The sequence below is a fragment of the Clarias gariepinus genome, chromosome 24, assembly GCF_024256425.1.
Source record: "Clarias gariepinus isolate MV-2021 ecotype Netherlands chromosome 24, CGAR_prim_01v2, whole genome shotgun sequence".
NCBI classification, from domain to species: domain Eukaryota; kingdom Metazoa; phylum Chordata; class Actinopteri; order Siluriformes; family Clariidae; genus Clarias; species Clarias gariepinus.
The window spans coordinates 4,030,891-4,040,353 of NC_071123.1; positions in this window are offsets into that span (position 1 = coordinate 4,030,891).

The window sequence follows — 9,463 nt, forward strand, 5'->3', positions numbered from 1 at the left end:
TTTCTAAATGTTTTGATTGTTTTTATATGCAAAAATATTAATCTAGTGTTAGAAATTTGGTAATATTGGTAATATTTTGGGTGTGCTGGAATGAATTATCTGCATTTACATTATATCCTATGAGAACTAATGTATACTGTATTTATTTCGCCTTAAGAACTCGCCTCCGGATTAAATTTGTATTTTAAACATGAGTCAGGTGGCTCTTCTATATTTAAACCTACAAGACCATGATATATAAGATCGTGCTGTAGCGCTACTTGCATTGTGTAAAGAAGGTCGTGGCAGATAATGAATTTGTATCTACATTGTCGAAAAAGAAAACTTAATTCAGTAACCAGAGGATTGTGTAGCCTAGAAAACAGGTTTATTTCATCCATCGCTATTCACTTTTTTATTTTTTATTTTTTTATATAGTGCCCTGGATTTATTTGATGTCTGATGCCTTTTCAGGTTATAGAGAACATACTGTCTGTTTTTTCTCTGCATGTGATCACAGTTTACCATCATGATTACCCCTAAGAAAATATGATGAATGTCTTGGTTTAAAGGTAGGTTTAATAGATGCATTCAGTGTTGGGACAGAAAGCACATCAGACTGGACTGGACACAATGCATGGCATTTTTGGAAACTAATCCAATCTGGCAACCCTGAAATTAAACTTTTGCAGAGATGAGATGAAGCAAGAGAGAGAGAGGGAGAGAATGAGGGAGAGAGACAGAGAGGAAGAGATACACAGATGTTATGGATGTCAAAGAAAAGTTCTGTGAAACAAAAAACTAAGATGTTAAAGAGTTTTTTTTTTTTTCAGAAATGAAAATCATTTAAATAAAGTACTTTATTCTGATTCCTGAAAGTGATTCCTTGAACCATGAATTAAAAAAGTTCTGCTCTTGTGGTATAAAAAAAAATAAACACATGCTGAGTCTAAAATCATAAAGTAAAAAAAAGATTAAATGCTAAATATTATGTTATATTATACAAAGATATGTGTAATACACATACAGAACAATTTATTAATTTATTAGTTTTTCAGATTCAGAAACACATGCTGCAGTAAAATTATGAAATGCTTGACCTGTATTATCAGTTCATATATTACTGTGTGTGTGTGTGTGTGTGTGTGTGTGTATATATATACACAAAAGTTTGGACACAGCTTTACTCATTCAATGTGTTTTCTTTATTTTCATGACCATTTACATCAGTAGATTCTCACTGAGGGCATCAAAACTACACTATGAATGAACACATGTGGAGTTATGTACTTAACAAAAAAAAGGTGAAATAACTAAAAGCGGGTTTTATATTCTATTTATTTCTAAATAGCCACCCTTTGCTCTGATTACTGCTTTGCACACTCTTGGCATTCTCTCGATGAGTTTTAAGAGGTAGTCACCTGAAATGGTTTCCAACAGTCTCGAAGGAGTTCCCAGAGGTGTTCAGCACTTGTTGGCCCCTTTGCCTTCACTCTGAGGTCCAGCTCACCCTAAACCATCTCTACTGGGTATATATATTTCATTACATTTCCTTTTTCTAGCAAATAAATATACAAGTATTTAACAAGTAATAAGCAAATAATCAATTAATCAGTATGAAATAAAATAATACAAACCCGACACACCTCCAACAGATTACTTGAGTAAGACACACTGGCACAGGACCCCTCACCCCGGAGTGCAGCAGTGAAAGCTCTGGGATGTAAAGCTGAAATAGTTGATTTGTCCAGCGCTGGCATGCGGCGCTTGTAGGACTGAACTTTCTTCTGGTGTATTGACTGAGAAAACAACATCCTCTCCTCTTCCACATGGACCTCATTATCTGTTCCTGCTTCCAAAGCTGCTTAAGCCAAAGATCTTACTATCACAATCTCTCTCTCTCTCTCTCTCTCTCACACACACACACACACACACACACACACACAATAATAATAATAATAATAATAATAATACAAAATAATAAAAATACAAAATAAGAATATTAATAATAAAATAACAACAGCAAATAATATTACTACTACTACTACTACTAATAATAATAATTGATATATATATATATATTAATTAAATTCTTATTCTTATTCTATACAGTTTCTCTAATCACCCATACCTGTAAGGAATACAACACTCTGATACACACGTGATGCTGTTATGGAAAAATAATCAATAACAAGAAGATGTGATTGTGAGATGATTGTGTGTATCTCTCTTATCGAAGACGATCCTGATCTCTCTGATCCTCTGAATGAATTATTTTTAAAATCAATTTGTAGTATTTTTTTAAAAACACAATATGACACTAAATGTATAAATAACAGATAAGCGCATAGGCAATTATCATGATATTAAACTTTGTCGTGTCAGCGCACGCCGATTGTAATATTATTTGCAAACACATCATTATGTCCTTCATTCCCCCGTAATTCGGTGCACAACATCGCGATCAAATCACACCCGCTCGTTTTCTTCATCTCCGGCTTTTACGCAGTCATTACAGAGGAGGAACTCAACGAAGGCCAATTAACGGGGCGGAGGGGCGCAACAACAAACCCGCACGTGCCGAGGCTTTCTGGGGAAGCGCCTGTTTTGTTGAGCTCAACATGAGGCTGATGAAGAGAGATGATTATTAGTGAGAAAGGAGGAGAGAGAGAGAAAGAGAGAGAGAGAGAGAGGAAGGATTAACTAATGGACTGATATCGCCTTGTGAATTAACCCCCCAGTGAACACCAAATTATGTACAGTGTTACTCAGTTTCCCTCGGCTTTACAAACAGCTCTTTCTCCTTAAAAAGAAAGGAACGATAATAAGACAATTACAGCAGGAAGTGTGGGAGGGGGACGATAATCAGAAAAACACAGTGTGAATCAGACTCGGGAAGGGAACGCCGCGTGGATCAGGACTTAGCGCGCTTCGGTGCTAAGAAAGCCGAAAAATAGCGTATTTCTGGGCGGCACTGTGACCTCAACGTGATCTTATAAGAAAATCAGAAGATGGATGTGGAGCAAAAGATGACAAAAGATACAAATGCTAACTTTTAAGCTAACACTAGCATTAGCATTGATAACAATTCAGAGCTGATTTGGGCGAAGTTACATTCCAACTTAATCATTATACATTATACACTTACATAGAACATACTACCCACGTGTTTACCTTATATTGTGGTAATACAGTGATGCATTCTGGAGATTTGCCGGTGTTTACAATTCTAAAAATTTATTACAGTCATCCATTTGCGGTTAGACGGCAAGCCAAGTTAGCTCCCGTTATCACTTATGTTATAGCAGCTGCACCCTTCGATTTGACCCGTACGGTAGGTGAAGCTATTGCTATTGCCACACAATCACATCTGCACTGTATACATCTGTACCTTGGCATACAAACTTTGTATTGTGAATCGCATTTCCCCATAGAAAATAATGTAAAGGCAGATAATCCGTCCTAGTCACCCTAAAATATTACCGATTTCCAACACTATAATAAATATTTTTGCATATGAAAACAATCAGAACATTTAGAAAAGACATGTAAATAAAGGAAAATGTGAAATAAATATACATTAATGCTTACCTAACCTTAATGTCTGAGTAAATTATGATTATTTTCCTCTTGCTTAAAAAAAAAGTGTCTCCCTTTTTGGGAACTTTCTTGTGACTCATGGTGCTACAGTATGTCCCCACTACATCTTGCATAAAATAAAAAATCTCACAAAAAATATGTAAACCCACTTATTTAAAAGAAAAAATACATTTAACGCCTTCTGGATGTACACACAGCCAATGTTCGGTTCAGCTCAGTTCCTCATGTAAATTTTCTTTACTTGATTTTCAAATGTAAAATATTACACTAAACACTTCACATGTACGAATGTACAGTACATCTGTATCGTTGGAGAAGTATAAACAATGTATGATGTTAATCCAACACTGGGAATTTGGCTGTGTAGGTAATCAACATTTTTAATTCAATATCTGATCAATACTCATCAATCAACCGTCAAGCCATCACTTTCCATCTTGCAATGGTCCTGAGTCATGAATAAACCATGACTGAGGTGCCAGATAATCACCATTTTGTGTTAAATGTAAGCACCCGTACAGTACAATGCGTCCCCTCTCAGCTATACAGTATATTGTGTGGACTGCTTCCTATAGAGGTTTCCTGAACTATAGGGTTTGGGATGGGAATCACCAAGAACCACCTGATACAACATTATTCCAACATCTAGGAGCCGATTCAATTTGTATTGCGATATACAGTTTCACAAATGGATAAATATACATCCATCCATCCATCTATCCATCCAGGAACCTCTGTAGTCCAACTAGGGGACCATGGTGGCCAGGTTATTCACATTTTTTACAACCTACATTCACACACTACATGCAATTTGAGAACAACTTGGACTGTGGGAGGAAACCGGATTACCCAGAGAAAACCCGCCAAGCACGGGGAGAACATGCACCCACACAGACCCCGGGGCGGGAATCAAACCCTCGACCCTGGAGGTGCAAGGTGACCGCGCTACCCATGAAGCTGCTGTGCCAGGGTGTGTATAAGGGAGAGAGAGAGAGAGAGAGAGCGTACAACTACGAGCAGGAGACGGCCCCGAGTTCACCCTGTCAGACTCAAGCGTGCTGTCAGACTTGTGGAGTACACATCGTAACTACTTGTTTATTTTCACTCTGTTCTTCTGTCAAACTCTTTCTCTATCTGTTCACAATCTGTCCGTTTCCAAGCGCGTAAAGTGTAATAAAGAATGAAAAAAAAAAAAACAGCCGCTCGTTCATCGTGACAGGACGCAGAGTCTTTAGCGAGTCCTGATTCGATCGCTAAGCAAAATTAGACACATCATCGATCATTAGCTGCATCGGCTCTCGTCTGGAGAGACTCTCGTTCCTTTGTTTGTTGTTTGTCTTCGGGCTGAACCTAATTAATACCTCGCTGACCTGCAGTTTAAATTCAAATGCAAAACGTGCAACTCAAACGAAGGGCACGAGGTCTATTTGAGCTAATGATCATACTGTAGATGTGGACTCCAAGGAACTAACAGCTGGGTACATCAGCTCAACAACAACTGGCGTTGATGTGAATGGGAGCGTGAGTGTGAGTTAAAAAAACTTAAGCCAAACATGAGGGATAGCGCTCAGGTTTCTGAATGTCACATCTATGAGAAATCAAACATAGAAGTAGTAGAAAAGTCAAAGAAAATGCGAGAATTAAGGTCCCAGAATGCAATGCGTTCAGTTAGTTAGTGATCAACGAGATGACAAAATGATGAAGGCACTATTAAGTCTTAAACAGACTGCCAGCCCAAATTTTTTTTGCCATATCCAAAAATCTGAACTGCCTCCAGAGGTGGTTTAAAATCAGGTTTAAATCCTAAGGATGTGGCTCTACCACCATCAAATCGAATTTAAATCTGTCTGTTATATAACTGTTGTTCCTAAATCAACAACTGGAAGTCGTATATCACGATCACATGGTATCTATTGCTATAGATTATATATTGATACATTAATGTAATATTATTATTATTATTATTATTATTATTATTATTATATTTCTTTTCCTGAAGTGTGTATACTGTACATTGTTACAGTATATATATATATATATATATATATATATATACATACACACATTTCTTAAGGTAGATAGATAGATATTATGTACATTATATTTATTATGTATATTATAGAAGTAATAAGTATATTATAGTAAGAGGAATATTGTGCTACTGTACATACAAGAAAGTGGCTTCAGACACATCAAATAAAAAATTTATTTGTCAAAGACACAACCATACACAGTATGATATGCAGTGAAATGCTTTTATGACCTGAAAGGTAATAAGAAGTTAAAAAGAGGCAAATTACACCAGAAAAAGAATGCAAAATATAAAATACACAGAAATAAAAAAAATATATAAAATAGGACGTTACACAACAACGTGCGCTACAGTGAACCCGTGCCTCTGGTGTTGTTATTGGTCGACCGTGTGCCGGATTTGGTCCGCACTGAGCCGAATCCAATCTGATCACCTTCACATAACTGTGTGGCCTGTCAGTCCGTAATGATCAGATTTGTGAAACAAATCAGTCCTGGCCTAAAAGTTGAGGATGATTATTTGAATTTATTTTTGTCTGTATTCACCGGATGACTAACGTGCCGCTGCATCACTGTCTTTGGGTAAAGATGAATAATGGACTAAATCCCACTGCGCTGCTTTCGAAAAAAATAGAGCAACATGTTGTTTAGAAACAATTGATTTTTGTTATAAAAACCTTTTTTTTTTTTTTTTTGCTAATGAATGTCAGGTTAATTATAAAAATTAATATGCAAGATTAATATTCCGCTAACACAAATGGGAGACAACAGCATGTTTTGTTTTTGTCCACAAAACAGGCAATGAGTGGGAGAGAAGAAAGAAATGGGACATAAGGAATGGGGGTGGGTGTTGGCTGACACTGAGAGTTAGTTAAGGGTCTGGGGGACCCCATTAGCTGAGCGTTTATACGTCTGTGTGTGTGTGTGTGTGTGTGTGTGTAGGGGGAGGCTCCATCCTTAACCATCCCTCTCCACTGCTGCTCTGCTGATTATTCCAGCTGCCATGTGGCCTTTGTGAACACCTGTGACTCTTGGCCAGAAATAATTACCCCGCTCTCCACCGATTTCCCCCCGCAGTAACGGGACCGATTCACCGCCACTCGGACAGCTGGCGCCTTACAAGCCTAAGACCAGACCCCCGAAATCCCACTGTGCTCGGCGCCATGGAGACGCCACAAGCTGGAATGAGTGACGGCGCTTAATGAACGGCTTAAAAGGCAGGAGTGTAGGTTTAAATGTGGTGCAACTCAGTGAGCTCCATAATCGACTAGACTAATTATATCCACGCTTCAGAAAGTGGCGACAGGAATAAGATCTAAAACACATTCGATTAAATAATACTCTTATGCAAATGTACGGTATGGACTAGGAAATGAGCTCTTTAAGAAATAATACATTTTACATCATAATACGAGAGTGCGTCGAATGGAAACCTGAGCACACTAACGGGAAATCAATCCGATAAAGTGAGTTGTTAAGCAGTGGAAAACTTCAATTTAGTCAAATAAAGATTATACAATTATACAATCATGCTAATTTGCAGTAAAAGCAAACCGAGTATTAATTTTTCTTTACATTTTTACTGCTTCAAGCATTTGAGGCGGGAATCAAACCCAAAGGCGCAGGCAAAGAAACAGCACAGATACACATGATCACGTGTTTTATGGCTGTTTTTGGTTGTTTGTACGACCACAAAATTATTAATAATATGCTCATTTTGAACGTTCTAATTTCTTTTATACATTTCAGTCCCATATTTCGGTAATGGTAAAAGTGACCCCTTATAAAAGTAATAATAACTTTCGTTCTTCTTGTAATATCTGAAAACCCAAATACACAGTTTGGTGTCTGAAGCCTCTCCGTTAACACACACCAGCAAGGCTTCCACATAAGCACATACAGTATATATTGTTATTCATCATTGATCTACAGTATGCTGCGTTTCCGGCATATACAGTATCTGTGCCGCTGGGTTTTAAGGGTTTTAATAAAGATGCACTTTGTGTATTTTGCTGGTTACAGTAGCTGCCTTTCTAGTTTTCCTTATGCACACACCAGAACGCTAACGAGAGTTCCAGTCACCGCATTTTAAAAAGGTTTTGAGAGAATATACGGTGGCGTAAAAGGCTCCTGGAAGCAGGCATTTAGTTAACAGTCTACTATAAATATCCTTTTTTTTTCTCCTTGTAGAATTTGAAGTAGAGGCCATGTCCGTGACAGTACAGTATGCAATGTTCTCTATCCGAGAGCTACTGTTATATACTGTACAGTATAAGTGGCATAAGTGTGAGGGTTCAATGACTGAGATATTCTCAATGGTTTCAGTATGACATTTGTTAAAATAAAATAGTTGAAGTTGACTAAAAATAGTTGTACTCTACTGTAGTGTCTTATACTTATGTATCTTAAAATACTAAGAAGCCTAAATAAAATTCTTAATTTTACTGGCCAGTGAAGTACAGATGGTTGAATAGTTTTGAGAATAGTTCTCCAACACTTTACAGTACTGTACTTTTGTCTCTCATTTTCAGTCCAGTTCCTGTACGTGAGTGGTTTCAGAGAAATATTTTTTGTTTGTTACGCCACACAGTGACCTATAAATCATTCACACATCAAAACATCTAACTTAAGACAGTGAAAAACAGGTGCAGTACAGAGGATGACAGATGATCAGACTGGTTATTAGTATACTGGTGAAACTGGCGGATGCTGAGTGGTTGGAACAGACGAGAGGGGAAATGAGGTCGCACACAAAAAAAGGCACTTTGCAGCCCGGCACAGTGAAACATTTGTTCCAGTTTATTTATTTATTCTACATCATTAAATTATATTAAGAAACACAATAATAAAGTAAAAAAAAAAAAAAAGGTTTTTTTCCTTAATAAATAGTAAATAAACAAATTGGCTATTTATTCACTATTTATGACGAATAACCTGCAGTATGACATAAACATTAAATAGATAAAAAATCTGATATTTGTGTATTATGTACCAAGATGGCGCCGGTGAGGTCGGCTGCCGTCACAACTGCTCCGACCACCTTTTCTTTGTTTTTGTTCTTTAAATTAGTTTACAGCGTTTTAAAACCGGCAAAATTACCACCATGGGGTACATTAGTTATGATAGAGACACTCTTGTTTCTATTGGTATACAATATATCAGAGAGAGACTGAGGAGGAGCTTCTTCCCGCAGGCGATAAGGTCTCTCAACCACAACCACACCACTATGCAGAACTAACAATCTTTTCATCTTTTTCATAATTGATCAAATCTATCAATCTTCTTACATCCATGAACACTATGGACAATTACACGCTCACCTTCCTTCATATATACACACATGTCGTACGTTTACATCCTGGACCATTGCACAAAGACACTTTAATAACTTTGCACACCTACCTTCACAACTACACTACATTTTACAGTTTTACGTTTACATCCTGGACCAGTGCACAAAGACACTTTCATAACCTCTGCACAAAGTCACTTTGTTCTATGCATATTTGCACACACAGCACAGTATATTTCAATTTGTACAGTATATTTCTATTTTTGCACATCATATTTCTATTTTTATTTTTAGTTCTATTTTTCCTAGTTTAATTTAATTTTTTATTTAATTTCTATCTTTTATTCATATTTATTTCTTATTTGTAAACTTTAATTCTCTTCTAGGGTCAATGGCAGTCGTATAATGCATTTCACTACATTTCGTACTGTGTATGTTTGTGTATGTGACAAATAAAATTTGAATTTGAATTTGAATTTATCTGGTCATATTGTATCACTATATTGTTTTCCAAATTTGGTGAAAACTGAGCAAAATTTAGGATAAAAAACAAACAAACCA